The 17,503-nt window shown below is 48.5% G+C and overlaps 22 non-coding genes across 22 annotated transcripts; all 22 read right to left on the minus strand.

Annotated features, from left to right (window-relative positions):
• Positions 1-369: 369 nt before the first annotated feature.
• On the minus strand, positions 370-559 carry LOC139249981 (U2 spliceosomal RNA). Its single transcript, XR_011591248.1, has one exon. It is a non-coding gene; the product is annotated as a U2 spliceosomal RNA (small nuclear RNA).
• Positions 560-1,152: 593 nt separating this feature from the next.
• LOC139249962 (U2 spliceosomal RNA) lies at positions 1,153-1,343 on the minus strand. Its single transcript, XR_011591230.1, has one exon. It is a non-coding gene; the product is annotated as a U2 spliceosomal RNA (small nuclear RNA).
• A 639-nt stretch (positions 1,344-1,982) lies between these two features.
• On the minus strand, positions 1,983-2,173 carry LOC139249973 (U2 spliceosomal RNA). Its single transcript, XR_011591241.1, has one exon. It is a non-coding gene; the product is annotated as a U2 spliceosomal RNA (small nuclear RNA).
• A 582-nt stretch (positions 2,174-2,755) lies between these two features.
• On the minus strand, positions 2,756-2,946 carry LOC139249982 (U2 spliceosomal RNA). The gene has a single exon (XR_011591249.1). It is a non-coding gene; the product is annotated as a U2 spliceosomal RNA (small nuclear RNA).
• Positions 2,947-3,543: 597 nt separating this feature from the next.
• LOC139249983 (U2 spliceosomal RNA) lies at positions 3,544-3,734 on the minus strand. The gene has a single exon (XR_011591250.1). It is a non-coding gene; the product is annotated as a U2 spliceosomal RNA (small nuclear RNA).
• Positions 3,735-4,310: 576 nt separating this feature from the next.
• On the minus strand, positions 4,311-4,501 carry LOC139249984 (U2 spliceosomal RNA). Its single transcript, XR_011591251.1, has one exon. It is a non-coding gene; the product is annotated as a U2 spliceosomal RNA (small nuclear RNA).
• A 576-nt stretch (positions 4,502-5,077) lies between these two features.
• On the minus strand, positions 5,078-5,268 carry LOC139249963 (U2 spliceosomal RNA). The gene has a single exon (XR_011591231.1). It is a non-coding gene; the product is annotated as a U2 spliceosomal RNA (small nuclear RNA).
• Positions 5,269-5,853: 585 nt separating this feature from the next.
• Positions 5,854-6,044, minus strand: LOC139249964 (U2 spliceosomal RNA). Its single transcript, XR_011591232.1, has one exon. It is a non-coding gene; the product is annotated as a U2 spliceosomal RNA (small nuclear RNA).
• Positions 6,045-6,653: 609 nt separating this feature from the next.
• On the minus strand, positions 6,654-6,844 carry LOC139249965 (U2 spliceosomal RNA). Its single transcript, XR_011591233.1, has one exon. It is a non-coding gene; the product is annotated as a U2 spliceosomal RNA (small nuclear RNA).
• A 606-nt stretch (positions 6,845-7,450) lies between these two features.
• Positions 7,451-7,641, minus strand: LOC139249966 (U2 spliceosomal RNA). The gene has a single exon (XR_011591234.1). It is a non-coding gene; the product is annotated as a U2 spliceosomal RNA (small nuclear RNA).
• Positions 7,642-8,256: 615 nt separating this feature from the next.
• On the minus strand, positions 8,257-8,447 carry LOC139249967 (U2 spliceosomal RNA). Its single transcript, XR_011591235.1, has one exon. It is a non-coding gene; the product is annotated as a U2 spliceosomal RNA (small nuclear RNA).
• Positions 8,448-9,023: 576 nt separating this feature from the next.
• LOC139249968 (U2 spliceosomal RNA) lies at positions 9,024-9,214 on the minus strand. Its single transcript, XR_011591236.1, has one exon. It is a non-coding gene; the product is annotated as a U2 spliceosomal RNA (small nuclear RNA).
• Positions 9,215-9,760: 546 nt separating this feature from the next.
• Positions 9,761-9,951, minus strand: LOC139249969 (U2 spliceosomal RNA). The gene has a single exon (XR_011591237.1). It is a non-coding gene; the product is annotated as a U2 spliceosomal RNA (small nuclear RNA).
• Positions 9,952-10,545: 594 nt separating this feature from the next.
• Positions 10,546-10,736, minus strand: LOC139249970 (U2 spliceosomal RNA). The gene has a single exon (XR_011591238.1). It is a non-coding gene; the product is annotated as a U2 spliceosomal RNA (small nuclear RNA).
• A 588-nt stretch (positions 10,737-11,324) lies between these two features.
• Positions 11,325-11,515, minus strand: LOC139249971 (U2 spliceosomal RNA). The gene has a single exon (XR_011591239.1). It is a non-coding gene; the product is annotated as a U2 spliceosomal RNA (small nuclear RNA).
• Positions 11,516-12,079: 564 nt separating this feature from the next.
• On the minus strand, positions 12,080-12,270 carry LOC139249972 (U2 spliceosomal RNA). Its single transcript, XR_011591240.1, has one exon. It is a non-coding gene; the product is annotated as a U2 spliceosomal RNA (small nuclear RNA).
• A 606-nt stretch (positions 12,271-12,876) lies between these two features.
• On the minus strand, positions 12,877-13,067 carry LOC139249974 (U2 spliceosomal RNA). The gene has a single exon (XR_011591242.1). It is a non-coding gene; the product is annotated as a U2 spliceosomal RNA (small nuclear RNA).
• A 573-nt stretch (positions 13,068-13,640) lies between these two features.
• LOC139249976 (U2 spliceosomal RNA) lies at positions 13,641-13,831 on the minus strand. Its single transcript, XR_011591243.1, has one exon. It is a non-coding gene; the product is annotated as a U2 spliceosomal RNA (small nuclear RNA).
• A 582-nt stretch (positions 13,832-14,413) lies between these two features.
• LOC139249977 (U2 spliceosomal RNA) lies at positions 14,414-14,604 on the minus strand. Its single transcript, XR_011591244.1, has one exon. It is a non-coding gene; the product is annotated as a U2 spliceosomal RNA (small nuclear RNA).
• A 555-nt stretch (positions 14,605-15,159) lies between these two features.
• On the minus strand, positions 15,160-15,350 carry LOC139249978 (U2 spliceosomal RNA). The gene has a single exon (XR_011591245.1). It is a non-coding gene; the product is annotated as a U2 spliceosomal RNA (small nuclear RNA).
• Positions 15,351-15,932: 582 nt separating this feature from the next.
• Positions 15,933-16,123, minus strand: LOC139249979 (U2 spliceosomal RNA). The gene has a single exon (XR_011591246.1). It is a non-coding gene; the product is annotated as a U2 spliceosomal RNA (small nuclear RNA).
• Positions 16,124-16,705: 582 nt separating this feature from the next.
• LOC139249980 (U2 spliceosomal RNA) lies at positions 16,706-16,896 on the minus strand. The gene has a single exon (XR_011591247.1). It is a non-coding gene; the product is annotated as a U2 spliceosomal RNA (small nuclear RNA).
• Between the last annotated feature and the right edge of the window lie 607 nt (positions 16,897-17,503).

Below are 17,503 nucleotides of genomic sequence, written 5' to 3' on the forward strand. Positions count from 1 at the left end.
AGCCCCACCCTGAAAAATAGCACGTGCCAATGCAGAAATCATCATCATCATCATCATCATCAAAAACAACAACAACAACAACAACAACAACAACAACAACAACAACAACAACAACAACAACAACAACAACAACAACAACAACAACAACAACAACAACAACAACAACAACAACAACAACAACAACAACAACAACAACAACGACGTCGACGTCGACGTCGACGTCGAGGGCCCAGCCGCAGAGCGGGAAACCTAGCAAAGCCCCGCCCTGGAAAAATAGCACGTGCCAACGCCGGAATCGTCATCATACAACAACTACAAATACAACATCATCATCTATTTTTGTCTTTTAAGACTTCCGCCCCAAAGAGGGGAAGCTGCACCGTTCCTGGAAACACTGCAATACCAGGTCGATGCGTGGAGTGGACGGAGCAAGCCCCTGTTCCATCTCCCTGTTCCAAAAATCAATTTAATATTTGGTCCCCAGATAGGGGACGTATCAGATATTAAACTGATAAGAACAGATACTACACTTGATCTTAGCCAAAAGGCGAGAAGCGATAGCCTGTAAAACTGCGGCAAATGAACAATTCCTCTTCGGCGCCCGTCTCCCCCGTAGGTCTGGCCGTGGCTGACCGAGTGTAGTTGCAAAGGGCCAACGGAAGGCTTCGAGCGAGAAAGCAGTTGAAGCCAGGACTGCACCTTCGCAGAAATCCAACAGGCGGCATCGTCGACGTCGAGGGCCAGCCGCAGAGCGGGAAACGTAGCAAAGCCCCACCCTGAAAAATAGCACGTGCCAATGCAGAAATCATCATCATCATCATCATCATCAAAAACAACAACAACAACAACAACAACAACAACAACAACAACAACAACAACAACAACAACAACAACAACAACAACAACAACAACAACAACAACAACAACAACAACAACAACAACAACAACAACAACAACAACAACAACAACAACAACAACAACGACGTCGACGTCGACGTCGACGTCGAGGGCCCAGCCGCAGAGCGGGAAACCTAGCAAAGCCCCGCCCTGGAAAAATAGCACGTGCCAACGCCGGAATCGTCATCATACAACAACTACAAATACAACATCATCATCTATTTTTGTCTTTTAAGACTTCCCGCCCCAAAGAGGGGAAGCTGCACCGTTCCTGGAAACACTGCAATACCAGGTCGATGCGTGGAGTGGACGGAGCAAGCCCCTGTTCCATCTCCCTGTTCCAAAAATCAATTTAATATTTGGTCCCCAGATAGGGGACGTATCAGATATTAAACTGATAAGAACAGATACTACACTTGATCTTAGCCAAAAGGCCGAGAAGCGATAGCCTGTAAAACTGCGGCAAATGAACAATTCCTCTTCGGCGCCCGTCTCCCCCGTAGGTCTGGCCGTGGCTGACCGAGTGTAGTTGCAAAGGGCCAACGGAAGGCTTCGAGCGAGAAAGCAGTTGAAGCCAGGACTGCACCTTCGCAGAAATCCAACAGGCGGCATCGTCGACGTCGAGGGCCCAGCCGCAGAGCGGGAAACGTAGCAAAGCCCCACCCTGAAAAATAGCACGTGCCAATGCAGAAATCATCATCATCATCATCATCATCAAAAACAACAACAACAACAACAACAACAACAACAACAACAACAACAACAACAACAACAACAACAACAACAACAACAACAACAACAACAACAACAACAACAACAACAACAACAACAACAACAACAACAACAACAACAACAACAACAACAACAACAACAACAACAACAACAACAACAACAACAACAACAACAACAACAACGACGTCGACGTCGACGTCGACGTCGAGGGCCCAGCCGCAGAGCGGGAAACCTAGCAAAGCCCCGCCCTGGAAAAATAGCACGTGCCAACGCCGGAATCGTCATCATACAACAACTACAAATACAACATCATCATCTATTTTTGTCTTTTAAGACTTCCCGCCCCAAAGAGGGGAAGCTGCACCGTTCCTGGAAACACTGCAATACCAGGTCGATGCGTGGAGTGGACGGAGCAAGCCCCTGTTCCATCTCCCTGTTCCAAAAATCAATTTAATATTTGGTCCCCAGATAGGGGACGTATCAGATATTAAACTGATAAGAACAGATACTACACTTGATCTTAGCCAAAAGGCCGAGAAGCGATAGCCTGTAAAACTGCGGCAAATGAACAATTCCTCTTCGGCGCCCGTCTCCCCCGTAGGTCTGGCCGTGGCTGACCGAGTGTAGTTGCAAAGGGCCAACGGAAGGCTTCGAGCGAGAAAGCAGTTGAAGCCAGGACTGCACCTTCGCAGAAATCCAACAGGCGGCATCGTCGACGTCGAGGGCCCAGCCGCAGAGCGGGAAACGTAGCAAAGCCCCACCCTGAAAAATAGCACGTGCCAATGCAGAAATCATCATCATCATCATCATCATCAAAAACAACAACAACAACAACAACAACAACAACAACAACAACAACAACAACAACAACAACAACAACAACAACAACAACAACAACAACAACAACAACAACAACAACAACAACAACAACAACAACAACAACAACAACAACAACGACGTCGACGTCGACGTCGACGTCGAGGGCCCAGCCGCAGAGCGGGAAACCTAGCAAAGCCCCGCCCTGGAAAAATAGCACGTGCCAACGCCGGAATCGTCATCATACAACAACTACAAATACAACATCATCATCTATTTTTGTCTTTTAAGACTTCCCGCCCCAAAGAGGGGAAGCTGCACCGTTCCTGGAAACACTGCAATACCAGGTCGATGCGTGGAGTGGACGGAGCAAGCCCCTGTTCCATCTCCCTGTTCCAAAAATCAATTTAATATTTGGTCCCCAGATAGGGGACGTATCAGATATTAAACTGATAAGAACAGATACTACACTTGATCTTAGCCAAAAGGCCGAGAAGCGATAGCCTGTAAAACTGCGGCAAATGAACAATTCCTCTTCGGCGCCCGTCTCCCCCGTAGGTCTGGCCGTGGCTGACCGAGTGTAGTTGCAAAGGGCCAACGGAAGGCTTCGAGCGAGAAAGCAGTTGAAGCCAGGACTGCACCTTCGCAGAAATCCAACAGGCGGCATCGTCGACGTCGAGGGCCCAGCCGCAGAGCGGGAAACGTAGCAAAGCCCCACCCTGAAAAATAGCACGTGCCAATGCAGAAATCATCATCATCATCATCATCATCAAAAACAACAACAACAACAACAACAACAACAACAACAACAACAACAACAACAACAACAACAACAACAACAACAACAACAACAACAACAACAACAACAACAACAACAACAACAACAACAACAACAACAACAACAACAACAACAACAACAACAACAACGACGTCGACGTCGACGTCGACGTCGAGGGCCCAGCCGCAGAGCGGGAAACCTAGCAAAGCCCCGCCCTGGAAAAATAGCACGTGCCAACGCCGGAATCGTCATCATACAACAACTACAAATACAACATCATCATCTATTTTTGTCTTTTAAGACTTCCCGCCCCAAAGAGGGGAAGCTGCACCGTTCCTGGAAACACTGCAATACCAGGTCGATGCGTGGAGTGGACGGAGCAAGCCCCTGTTCCATCTCCCTGTTCCAAAAATCAATTTAATATTTGGTCCCCAGATAGGGGACGTATCAGATATTAAACTGATAAGAACAGATACTACACTTGATCTTAGCCAAAAGGCCGAGAAGCGATAGCCTGTAAAACTGCGGCAAATGAACAATTCCTCTTCGGCGCCCGTCTCCCCCGTAGGTCTGGCCGTGGCTGACCGAGTGTAGTTGCAAAGGGCCAACGGAAGGCTTCGAGCGAGAAAGCAGTTGAAGCCAGGACTGCACCTTCGCAGAAATCCAACAGGCGGCATCGTCGACGTCGAGGGCCCAGCCGCAGAGCGGGAAACGTAGCAAAGCCCCACCCTGAAAAATAGCACGTGCCAATGCAGAAATCATCATCATCATCATCATCATCAAAAACAACAACAACAACAACAACAACAACAACAACAACAACAACAACAACAACAACAACAACAACAACAACAACAACAACAACAACAACAACAACAACAACAACAACAACAACAACAACAACAACAACAACAACGACGTCGACGTCGACGTCGACGTCGAGGGCCCAGCCGCAGAGCGGGAAACCTAGCAAAGCCCCGCCCTGGAAAAATAGCACGTGCCAACGCCGGAATCGTCATCATACAACAACTACAAATACAACATCATCATCTATTTTTGTCTTTTAAGACTTCCCGCCCCAAAGAGGGGAAGCTGCACCGTTCCTGGAAACACTGCAATACCAGGTCGATGCGTGGAGTGGACGGAGCAAGCCCCTGTTCCATCTCCCTGTTCCAAAAATCAATTTAATATTTGGTCCCCAGATAGGGGACGTATCAGATATTAAACTGATAAGAACAGATACTACACTTGATCTTAGCCAAAAGGCCGAGAAGCGATAGCCTGTAAAACTGCGGCAAATGAACAATTCCTCTTCGGCGCCCGTCTCCCCCGTAGGTCTGGCCGTGGCTGACCGAGTGTAGTTGCAAAGGGCCAACGGAAGGCTTCGAGCGAGAAAGCAGTTGAAGCCAGGACTGCACCTTCGCAGAAATCCAACAGGCGGCATCGTCGACGTCGAGGGCCCAGCCGCAGAGCGGGAAACGTAGCAAAGCCCCACCCTGAAAAATAGCACGTGCCAATGCAGAAATCATCATCATCATCATCATCATCAAAAACAACAACAACAACAACAACAACAACAACAACAACAACAACAACAACAACAACAACAACAACAACAACAACAACAACAACAACAACAACAACAACAACAACAACAACAACAACAACAACAACAACAACAACGACGTCGACGTCGACGTCGACGTCGAGGGCCCAGCCGCAGAGCGGGAAACCTAGCAAAGCCCCGCCCTGGAAAAATAGCACGTGCCAACGCCGGAATCGTCATCATACAACAACTACAAATACAACATCATCATCTATTTTTGTCTTTTAAGACTTCCCGCCCCAAAGAGGGGAAGCTGCACCGTTCCTGGAAACACTGCAATACCAGGTCGATGCGTGGAGTGGACGGAGCAAGCCCCTGTTCCATCTCCCTGTTCCAAAAATCAATTTAATATTTGGTCCCCAGATAGGGGACGTATCAGATATTAAACTGATAAGAACAGATACTACACTTGATCTTAGCCAAAAGGCCGAGAAGCGATAGCCTGTAAAACTGCGGCAAATGAACAATTCCTCTTCGGCGCCCGTCTCCCCCGTAGGTCTGGCCGTGGCTGACCGAGTGTAGTTGCAAAGGGCCAACGGAAGGCTTCGAGCGAGAAAGCAGTTGAAGCCAGGACTGCACCTTCGCAGAAATCCAACAGGCGGCATCGTCGACGTCGAGGGCCCAGCCGCAGAGCGGGAAACGTAGCAAAGCCCCACCCTGAAAAATAGCACGTGCCAATGCAGAAATCATCATCATCATCATCATCATCAAAAACAACAACAACAACAACAACAACAACAACAACAACAACAACAACAACAACAACAACAACAACAACAACAACAACAACAACAACAACAACAACAACAACAACAACAACAACAACAACAACAACAACAACAACAACAACAACGACGTCGACGTCGACGTCGACGTCGAGGGCCCAGCCGCAGAGCGGGAAACCTAGCAAAGCCCCGCCCTGGAAAAATAGCACGTGCCAACGCCGGAATCGTCATCATACAACAACTACAAATACAACATCATCATCTATTTTTGTCTTTTAAGACTTCCCGCCCCAAAGAGGGGAAGCTGCACCGTTCCTGGAAACACTGCAATACCAGGTCGATGCGTGGAGTGGACGGAGCAAGCCCCTGTTCCATCTCCCTGTTCCAAAAATCAATTTAATATTTGGTCCCCAGATAGGGGACGTATCAGATATTAAACTGATAAGAACAGATACTACACTTGATCTTAGCCAAAAGGCCGAGAAGCGATAGCCTGTAAAACTGCGGCAAATGAACAATTCCTCTTCGGCGCCCGTCTCCCCCGTAGGTCTGGCCGTGGCTGACCGAGTGTAGTTGCAAAGGGCCAACGGAAGGCTTCGAGCGAGAAAGCAGTTGAAGCCAGGACTGCACCTTCGCAGAAATCCAACAGGCGGCATCGTCGACGTCGAGGGCCCAGCCGCAGAGCGGGAAACGTAGCAAAGCCCCACCCTGAAAAATAGCACGTGCCAATGCAGAAATCATCATCATCATCATCATCATCAAAAACAACAACAACAACAACAACAACAACAACAACAACAACAACAACAACAACAACAACAACAACAACAACAACAACAACAACAACAACAACAACAACAACAACAACAACAACAACAACAACAACAACAACAACAACAACAACAACAACAACAACAACAACAACAACGACGTCGACGTCGACGTCGACGTCGAGGGCCCAGCCGCAGAGCGGGAAACCTAGCAAAGCCCCGCCCTGGAAAAATAGCACGTGCCAACGCCGGAATCGTCATCATACAACAACTACAAATACAACATCATCATCTATTTTTGTCTTTTAAGACTTCCCGCCCCAAAGAGGGGAAGCTGCACCGTTCCTGGAAACACTGCAATACCAGGTCGATGCGTGGAGTGGACGGAGCAAGCCCCTGTTCCATCTCCCTGTTCCAAAAATCAATTTAATATTTGGTCCCCAGATAGGGGACGTATCAGATATTAAACTGATAAGAACAGATACTACACTTGATCTTAGCCAAAAGGCCGAGAAGCGATAGCCTGTAAAACTGCGGCAAATGAACAATTCCTCTTCGGCGCCCGTCTCCCCCGTAGGTCTGGCCGTGGCTGACCGAGTGTAGTTGCAAAGGGCCAACGGAAGGCTTCGAGCGAGAAAGCAGTTGAAGCCAGGACTGCACCTTCGCAGAAATCCAACAGGCGGCATCGTCGACGTCGAGGGCCCAGCCGCAGAGCGGGAAACGTAGCAAAGCCCCACCCTGAAAAATAGCACGTGCCAATGCAGAAATCATCATCATCATCATCATCATCAAAAACAACAACAACAACAACAACAACAACAACAACAACAACAACAACAACAACAACAACAACAACAACAACAACAACAACAACAACAACAACAACAACAACAACAACAACAACAACAACAACAACAACAACAACAACAACAACAACAACAACAACAACAACAACGACGTCGACGTCGACGTCGACGTCGAGGGCCCAGCCGCAGAGCGGGAAACCTAGCAAAGCCCCGCCCTGGAAAAATAGCACGTGCCAACGCCGGAATCGTCATCATACAACAACTACAAATACAACATCATCATCTATTTTTGTCTTTTAAGACTTCCCGCCCCAAAGAGGGGAAGCTGCACCGTTCCTGGAAACACTGCAATACCAGGTCGATGCGTGGAGTGGACGGAGCAAGCCCCTGTTCCATCTCCCTGTTCCAAAAATCAATTTAATATTTGGTCCCCAGATAGGGGACGTATCAGATATTAAACTGATAAGAACAGATACTACACTTGATCTTAGCCAAAAGGCCGAGAAGCGATAGCCTGTAAAACTGCGGCAAATGAACAATTCCTCTTCGGCGCCCGTCTCCCCCGTAGGTCTGGCCGTGGCTGACCGAGTGTAGTTGCAAAGGGCCAACGGAAGGCTTCGAGCGAGAAAGCAGTTGAAGCCAGGACTGCACCTTCGCAGAAATCCAACAGGCGGCATCGTCGACGTCGAGGGCCCAGCCGCAGAGCGGGAAACGTAGCAAAGCCCCACCCTGAAAAATAGCACGTGCCAATGCAGAAATCATCATCATCATCATCATCATCAAAAACAACAACAACAACAACAACAACAACAACAACAACAACAACAACAACAACAACAACAACAACAACAACAACAACAACAACAACAACAACAACAACAACAACAACAACAACAACAACAACAACAACAACAACAACAACAACAACAACAACAACAACAACAACAACAACAACGACGTCGACGTCGACGTCGACGTCGAGGGCCCAGCCGCAGAGCGGGAAACCTAGCAAAGCCCCGCCCTGGAAAAATAGCACGTGCCAACGCCGGAATCGTCATCATACAACAACTACAAATACAACATCATCATCTATTTTTGTCTTTTAAGACTTCCCGCCCCAAAGAGGGGAAGCTGCACCGTTCCTGGAAACACTGCAATACCAGGTCGATGCGTGGAGTGGACGGAGCAAGCCCCTGTTCCATCTCCCTGTTCCAAAAATCAATTTAATATTTGGTCCCCAGATAGGGGACGTATCAGATATTAAACTGATAAGAACAGATACTACACTTGATCTTAGCCAAAAGGCCGAGAAGCGATAGCCTGTAAAACTGCGGCAAATGAACAATTCCTCTTCGGCGCCCGTCTCCCCCGTAGGTCTGGCCGTGGCTGACCGAGTGTAGTTGCAAAGGGCCAACGGAAGGCTTCGAGCGAGAAAGCAGTTGAAGCCAGGACTGCACCTTCGCAGAAATCCAACAGGCGGCATCGTCGACGTCGAGGGCCCAGCCGCAGAGCGGGAAACGTAGCAAAGCCCCACCCTGAAAAATAGCACGTGCCAATGCAGAAATCATCATCATCATCATCATCATCAAAAACAACAACAACAACAACAACAACAACAACAACAACAACAACAACAACAACAACAACAACAACAACAACAACAACAACAACAACAACAACAACAACAACAACAACAACAACAACAACAACAACAACAACAACGACGTCGACGTCGACGTCGACGTCGAGGGCCCAGCCGCAGAGCGGGAAACCTAGCAAAGCCCCGCCCTGGAAAAATAGCACGTGCCAACGCCGGAATCGTCATCATACAACAACTACAAATACAACATCATCATCTATTTTTGTCTTTTAAGACTTCCCGCCCCAAAGAGGGGAAGCTGCACCGTTCCTGGAAACACTGCAATACCAGGTCGATGCGTGGAGTGGACGGAGCAAGCCCCTGTTCCATCTCCCTGTTCCAAAAATCAATTTAATATTTGGTCCCCAGATAGGGGACGTATCAGATATTAAACTGATAAGAACAGATACTACACTTGATCTTAGCCAAAAGGCCGAGAAGCGATAGCCTGTAAAACTGCGGCAAATGAACAATTCCTCTTCGGCGCCCGTCTCCCCCGTAGGTCTGGCCGTGGCTGACCGAGTGTAGTTGCAAAGGGCCAACGGAAGGCTTCGAGCGAGAAAGCAGTTGAAGCCAGGACTGCACCTTCGCAGAAATCCAACAGGCGGCATCGTCGACGTCGAGGGCCCAGCCGCAGAGCGGGAAACGTAGCAAAGCCCCACCCTGAAAAATAGCACGTGCCAATGCAGAAATCATCATCATCATCATCATCATCAAAAACAACAACAACAACAACAACAACAACAACAACAACAACAACAACAACAACAACAACAACAACAACAACAACAACAACAACAACAACAACAACAACAACAACGACGTCGACGTCGACGTCGACGTCGAGGGCCCAGCCGCAGAGCGGGAAACCTAGCAAAGCCCCGCCCTGGAAAAATAGCACGTGCCAACGCCGGAATCGTCATCATACAACAACTACAAATACAACATCATCATCTATTTTTGTCTTTTAAGACTTCCCGCCCCAAAGAGGGGAAGCTGCACCGTTCCTGGAAACACTGCAATACCAGGTCGATGCGTGGAGTGGACGGAGCAAGCCCCTGTTCCATCTCCCTGTTCCAAAAATCAATTTAATATTTGGTCCCCAGATAGGGGACGTATCAGATATTAAACTGATAAGAACAGATACTACACTTGATCTTAGCCAAAAGGCCGAGAAGCGATAGCCTGTAAAACTGCGGCAAATGAACAATTCCTCTTCGGCGCCCGTCTCCCCCGTAGGTCTGGCCGTGGCTGACCGAGTGTAGTTGCAAAGGGCCAACGGAAGGCTTCGAGCGAGAAAGCAGTTGAAGCCAGGACTGCACCTTCGCAGAAATCCAACAGGCGGCATCGTCGACGTCGAGGGCCCAGCCGCAGAGCGGGAAACGTAGCAAAGCCCCACCCTGAAAAATAGCACGTGCCAATGCAGAAATCATCATCATCATCATCATCATCAAAAACAACAACAACAACAACAACAACAACAACAACAACAACAACAACAACAACAACAACAACAACAACAACAACAACAACAACAACAACAACAACAACAACAACAACAACAACAACAACAACAACAACAACAACAACAACAACAACGACAACGACGTCGACGTCGACGTCGACGTCGAGGGCCCAGCCGCAGAGCGGGAAACCTAGCAAAGCCCCGCCCTGGAAAAATAGCACGTGCCAACGCCGGAATCGTCATCATACAACAACTACAAATACAACATCATCATCTATTTTTGTCTTTTAAGACTTCCCGCCCCAAAGAGGGGAAGCTGCACCGTTCCTGGAAACACTGCAATACCAGGTCGATGCGTGGAGTGGACGGAGCAAGCCCCTGTTCCATCTCCCTGTTCCAAAAATCAATTTAATATTTGGTCCCCAGATAGGGGACGTATCAGATATTAAACTGATAAGAACAGATACTACACTTGATCTTAGCCAAAAGGCCGAGAAGCGATAGCCTGTAAAACTGCGGCAAATGAACAATTCCTCTTCGGCGCCCGTCTCCCCCGTAGGTCTGGCCGTGGCTGACCGAGTGTAGTTGCAAAGGGCCAACGGAAGGCTTCGAGCGAGAAAGCAGTTGAAGCCAGGACTGCACCTTCGCAGAAATCCAACAGGCGGCATCGTCGACGTCGAGGGCCCAGCCGCAGAGCGGGAAACGTAGCAAAGCCCCACCCTGAAAAATAGCACGTGCCAATGCAGAAATCATCATCATCATCATCATCATCAAAAACAACAACAACAACAACAACAACAACAACAACAACAACAACAACAACAACAACAACAACAACAACAACAACAACAACAACAACAACAACAACAACAACAACAACAACAACAACAACAACAACAACAACAACAACAACAACAACGACGTCGACGTCGACGTCGACGTCGAGGGCCCAGCCGCAGAGCGGGAAACCTAGCAAAGCCCCGCCCTGGAAAAATAGCACGTGCCAACGCCGGAATCGTCATCATACAACAACTACAAATACAACATCATCATCTATTTTTGTCTTTTAAGACTTCCCGCCCCAAAGAGGGGAAGCTGCACCGTTCCTGGAAACACTGCAATACCAGGTCGATGCGTGGAGTGGACGGAGCAAGCCCCTGTTCCATCTCCCTGTTCCAAAAATCAATTTAATATTTGGTCCCCAGATAGGGGACGTATCAGATATTAAACTGATAAGAACAGATACTACACTTGATCTTAGCCAAAAGGCCGAGAAGCGATAGCCTGTAAAACTGCGGCAAATGAACAATTCCTCTTCGGCGCCCGTCTCCCCCGTAGGTCTGGCCGTGGCTGACCGAGTGTAGTTGCAAAGGGCCAACGGAAGGCTTCGAGCGAGAAAGCAGTTGAAGCCAGGACTGCACCTTCGCAGAAATCCAACAGGCGGCATCGTCGACGTCGAGGGCCCAGCCGCAGAGCGGGAAACGTAGCAAAGCCCCACCCTGAAAAATAGCACGTGCCAATGCAGAAATCATCATCATCATCATCATCATCAAAAACAACAACAACAACAACAACAACAACAACAACAACAACAACAACAACAACAACAACAACAACAACAACAACAACAACAACAACAACAACAACAACAACAACAACAACAACAACAACAACGACGTCGACGTCGACGTCGACGTCGAGGGCCCAGCCGCAGAGCGGGAAACCTAGCAAAGCCCCGCCCTGGAAAAATAGCACGTGCCAACGCCGGAATCGTCATCATACAACAACTACAAATACAACATCATCATCTATTTTTGTCTTTTAAGACTTCCCGCCCCAAAGAGGGGAAGCTGCACCGTTCCTGGAAACACTGCAATACCAGGTCGATGCGTGGAGTGGACGGAGCAAGCCCCTGTTCCATCTCCCTGTTCCAAAAATCAATTTAATATTTGGTCCCCAGATAGGGGACGTATCAGATATTAAACTGATAAGAACAGATACTACACTTGATCTTAGCCAAAAGGCCGAGAAGCGATAGCCTGTAAAACTGCGGCAAATGAACAATTCCTCTTCGGCGCCCGTCTCCCCCGTAGGTCTGGCCGTGGCTGACCGAGTGTAGTTGCAAAGGGCCAACGGAAGGCTTCGAGCGAGAAAGCAGTTGAAGCCAGGACTGCACCTTCGCAGAAATCCAACAGGCGGCATCGTCGACGTCGAGGGCCCAGCCGCAGAGCGGGAAACGTAGCAAAGCCCCACCCTGAAAAATAGCACGTGCCAATGCAGAAATCATCATCATCATCATCATCATCAAAAACAACAACAACAACAACAACAACAACAACAACAACAACAACAACAACAACAACAACAACAACAACAACAACAACAACAACAACAACAACAACAACAACAACAACAACAACAACAACAACAACAACAACAACAACAACAACAACAACAACAACAACAACAACGACGTCGACGTCGACGTCGACGTCGAGGGCCCAGCCGCAGAGCGGGAAACCTAGCAAAGCCCCGCCCTGGAAAAATAGCACGTGCCAACGCCGGAATCGTCATCATACAACAACTACAAATACAACATCATCATCTATTTTTGTCTTTTAAGACTTCCCGCCCCAAAGAGGGGAAGCTGCACCGTTCCTGGAAACACTGCAATACCAGGTCGATGCGTGGAGTGGACGGAGCAAGCCCCTGTTCCATCTCCCTGTTCCAAAAATCAATTTAATATTTGGTCCCCAGATAGGGGACGTATCAGATATTAAACTGATAAGAACAGATACTACACTTGATCTTAGCCAAAAGGCCGAGAAGCGATAGCCTGTAAAACTGCGGCAAATGAACAATTCCTCTTCGGCGCCCGTCTCCCCCGTAGGTCTGGCCGTGGCTGACCGAGTGTAGTTGCAAAGGGCCAACGGAAGGCTTCGAGCGAGAAAGCAGTTGAAGCCAGGACTGCACCTTCGCAGAAATCCAACAGGCGGCATCGTCGACGTCGAGGGCCCAGCCGCAGAGCGGGAAACGTAGCAAAGCCCCACCCTGAAAAATAGCACGTGCCAATGCAGAAATCATCATCATCATCATCATCATCAAAAACAACAACAACAACAACAACAACAACAACAACAACAACAACAACAACAACAACAACAACAACAACAACAACAACAACAACAACAACAACAACAACAACAACAACAACAACAACAACAACAACAACAACGACGTCGACGTCGACGTCGACGTCGAGGGCCCAGCCGCAGAGCGGGAAACCTAGCAAAGCCCCGCCCTGGAAAAATAGCACGTGCCAACGCCGGAATCGTCATCATACAACAACTACAAATACAACATCATCATCTATTTTTGTCTTTTAAGACTTCCCGCCCCAAAGAGGGGAAGCTGCACCGTTCCTGGAAACACTGCAATACCAGGTCGATGCGTGGAGTGGACGGAGCAAGCCCCTGTTCCATCTCCCTGTTCCAAAAATCAATTTAATATTTGGTCCCCAGATAGGGGACGTATCAGATATTAAACTGATAAGAACAGATACTACACTTGATCTTAGCCAAAAGGCCGAGAAGCGATAGCCTGTAAAACTGCGGCAAATGAACAATTCCTCTTCGGCGCCCGTCTCCCCCGTAGGTCTGGCCGTGGCTGACCCGAGTGTAGTTGCAAAGGGCCAACGGAAGGCTTCGAGCGAGAAAGCAGTTGAAGCCAGGACTGCACCTTCGCAGAAATCCAACAGGCGGCATCGTCGACGTCGAGGGCCCAGCCGCAGAGCGGGAAACGTAGCAAAGCCCCACCCTGAAAAATGCACGTGCCAATGCAGAAATCATCATCATCATCATCATCATCAAAAACAACAACAACAACAACAACAACAACAACAACAACAACAACAACAACAACAACAACAACAACAACAACAACAACAACAACAACAACAACAACAACAACAACAACAACAACAACAACAACAACAACAACAACAACAACGACGTCGACGTCGACGTCGACGTCGAGGGCCCAGCCGCAGAGCGGGAAACCTAGCAAAGCCCCGCCCTGGAAAAATAGCACGTGCCAACGCCGGAATCGTCATCATACAACAACTACAAATACAACATCATCATCTATTTTTGTCTTTTAAGACTTCCCGCCCCAAAGAGGGGAAGCTGCACCGTTCCTGGAAACACTGCAATACCAGGTCGATGCGTGGAGTGGACGGAGCAAGCCCCTGTTCCATCTCCCTGTTCCAAAAATCAATTTAATATTTGGTCCCCAGATAGGGGACGTATCAGATATTAAACTGATAAGAACAGATACTACACTTGATCTTAGCCAAAAGGCCGAGAAGCGATAGCCTGTAAAACTGCGGCAAATGAACAATTCCTCTTCGGCGCCCGTCTCCCCCGTAGGTCTGGCCGTGGCTGACCGAGTGTAGTTGCAAAGGGCCAACGGAAGGCTTCGAGCGAGAAAGCAGTTGAAGCCAGGACTGCACCTTCGCAGAAATCCAACAGGCGGCATCGTCGACGTCGAGGGCCCAGCCGCAGAGCGGGAAACGTAGCAAAGCCCCACCCTGAAAAATAGCACGTGCCAATGCAGAAATCATCATCATCATCATCATCATCAAAAACAACAACAACAACAACAACAACAACAACAACAACAACAACAACAACAACAACAACAACAACAACAACAACAACAACAACAACAACAACAACAACAACAACAACAACAACGACGTCGACGTCGACGTCGACGTCGAGGGCCCAGCCGCAGAGCGGGAAACCTAGCAAAGCCCCGCCCTGGAAAAATAGCACGTGCCAACGCCGGAATCGTCATCATACAACAACTACAAATACAACATCATCATCTATTTTTGTCTTTTAAGACTTCCCGCCCCAAAGAGGGGAAGCTGCACCGTTCCTGGAAACACTGCAATACCAGGTCGATGCGTGGAGTGGACGGAGCAAGCCCCTGTTCCATCTCCCTGTTCCAAAAATCAATTTAATATTTGGTCCCCAGATAGGGGACGTATCAGATATTAAACTGATAAGAACAGATACTACACTTGATCTTAGCCAAAAGGCCGAGAAGCGATAGCCTGTAAAACTGCGGCAAATGAACAATTCCTCTTCGGCGCCCGTCTCCCCCGTAGGTCTGGCCGTGGCTGACCGAGTGTAGTTGCAAAGGGCCAACGGAAGGCTTCGAGCGAGAAAGCAGTTGAAGCCAGGACTGCACCTTCGCAGAAATCCAACAGGCGGCATCGTCGACGTCGAGGGCCCAGCCGCAGAGCGGGAAACGTAGCAAAGCCCCACCCTGAAAAATAGCACGTGCCAATGCAGAAATCATCATCATCATCATCATCATCAAAAACAACAACAACAACAACAACAACAACAACAACAACAACAACAACAACAACAACAACAACAACAACAACAACAACAACAACAACAACAACAACAACAACAACAACAACAACAACAACAACAACAACAACAACAACAACGACGTCGACGTCGACGTCGACGTCGAGGGCCCAGCCGCAGAGCGGGAAACCTAGCAAAGCCCCGCCCTGGAAAAATAGCACGTGCCAACGCCGGAATCGTCATCATACAACAACTACAAATACAACATCATCATCTATTTTTGTCTTTTAAGACTTCCCGCCCCAAAGAGGGGAAGCTGCACCGTTCCTGGAAACACTGCAATACCAGGTCGATGCGTGGAGTGGACGGAGCAAGCCCCTGTTCCATCTCCCTGTTCCAAAAATCAATTTAATATTTGGTCCCCAGATAGGGGACGTATCAGATATTAAACTGATAAGAACAGATACTACACTTGATCTTAGCCAAAAGGCCGAGAAGCGATAGCCTGTAAAACTGCGGCAAATGAACAATTCCTCTTCGGCGCCCGTCTCCCCCGTAGGTCTGGCCGTGGCTGACCGAGTGTAGTTGCAAAGGGCCAACGGAAGGCTTCGAGCGAGAAAGCAGTTGAAGCCAGGACTGCACCTTCGCAGAAATCCAACAGGCGGCATCGTCGACGTCGAGGGCCCAGCCGCAGAGCGGGAAACGTAGCAAAGCCCCACCCTGAAAAATAGCACGTGCCAATGCAGAAATCATCATCATCATCATCATCAAAAACAACAACAACAACAACAACAACAACAACAACAACAACAACAACAACAACAACAACAACAACAACAACAACAACAACAACAACAACAACAACAACAACAACAACAACAACAACAACAACAACAACAACAACAACAACAACGACGTCGACGTCGACGTCGACGTCGAGGGCCCAGCCGCAGAGCGGGAAACCTAGCAAAGCCCCGCCCTGGAAAAATAGCACGTGCCAACGCCGGAATCGTCATCATACAACAACTACAAATACAACATCATCATCTATTTTTGTCTTTTAAGACTTCCCGCCCCAAAGAGGGGAAGCTGCACCGTTCCTGGAAACACTGCAATACCAGGTCGATGCGTGGAGTGGACGGAGCAAGCCCCTGTTCCATCTCCCTGTTCCAAAAATCAATTTAATATTTGGTCCCCAGATAGGGGACGTATCAGATATTAAACTGATAAGAACAGATACTACACTTGATCTTAGCCAAAAGGCCGAGAAGCGATAGCCTGTAAAACTGCGGCAAATGAACAATTCCTCTTCGGCGCCCGTCTCCCCCGTAGGTCTGGCCGTGGCTGACCGAGTGTAGTTGCAAAGGGCCAACGGAAGGCTTCGAGCGAGAAAGCAGTTGAAGCCAGGACTGCACCTTCGCAGAAATCCAACAGGCGGCATCGTCGACGTCGAGGGCCCAGCCGCAGAGCGGGAAACGTAGCAAAGCCCCACCCTGAAAAATAGCACGTGCCAATGCAGAAATCATCATCATCATCATCATCATCAAAAACAACAACAACAACAACAACAACAACAACAACAACAACAACAACAACAACAACAACAACAACAACAACAACAACAACAACAACAACAACAACAACAACAACAACAACAACAACAACAACAACAACAACAACAACAACAACAACAACAACAACGACGTCGACGTCGACGTCGACGTCGAGGGCCCAGCCGCAGAGCGGGAAACCTAGCAAAGCCCCGCCCTAGCAAAGCCCCGCCCTGGAAAAATAGCACGTGCCAACGCCGGAATCGTCATCATACAACAACTACAAATACAACATCATCATCTATTTTTGTCTTTTAAGACTTCCCGCCCCA

This window comes from Pristiophorus japonicus, unplaced genomic scaffold (assembly GCF_044704955.1).
Source record: "Pristiophorus japonicus isolate sPriJap1 unplaced genomic scaffold, sPriJap1.hap1 HAP1_SCAFFOLD_3345, whole genome shotgun sequence".
Lineage (NCBI taxonomy): Eukaryota > Metazoa > Chordata > Chondrichthyes > Pristiophoridae > Pristiophorus > Pristiophorus japonicus.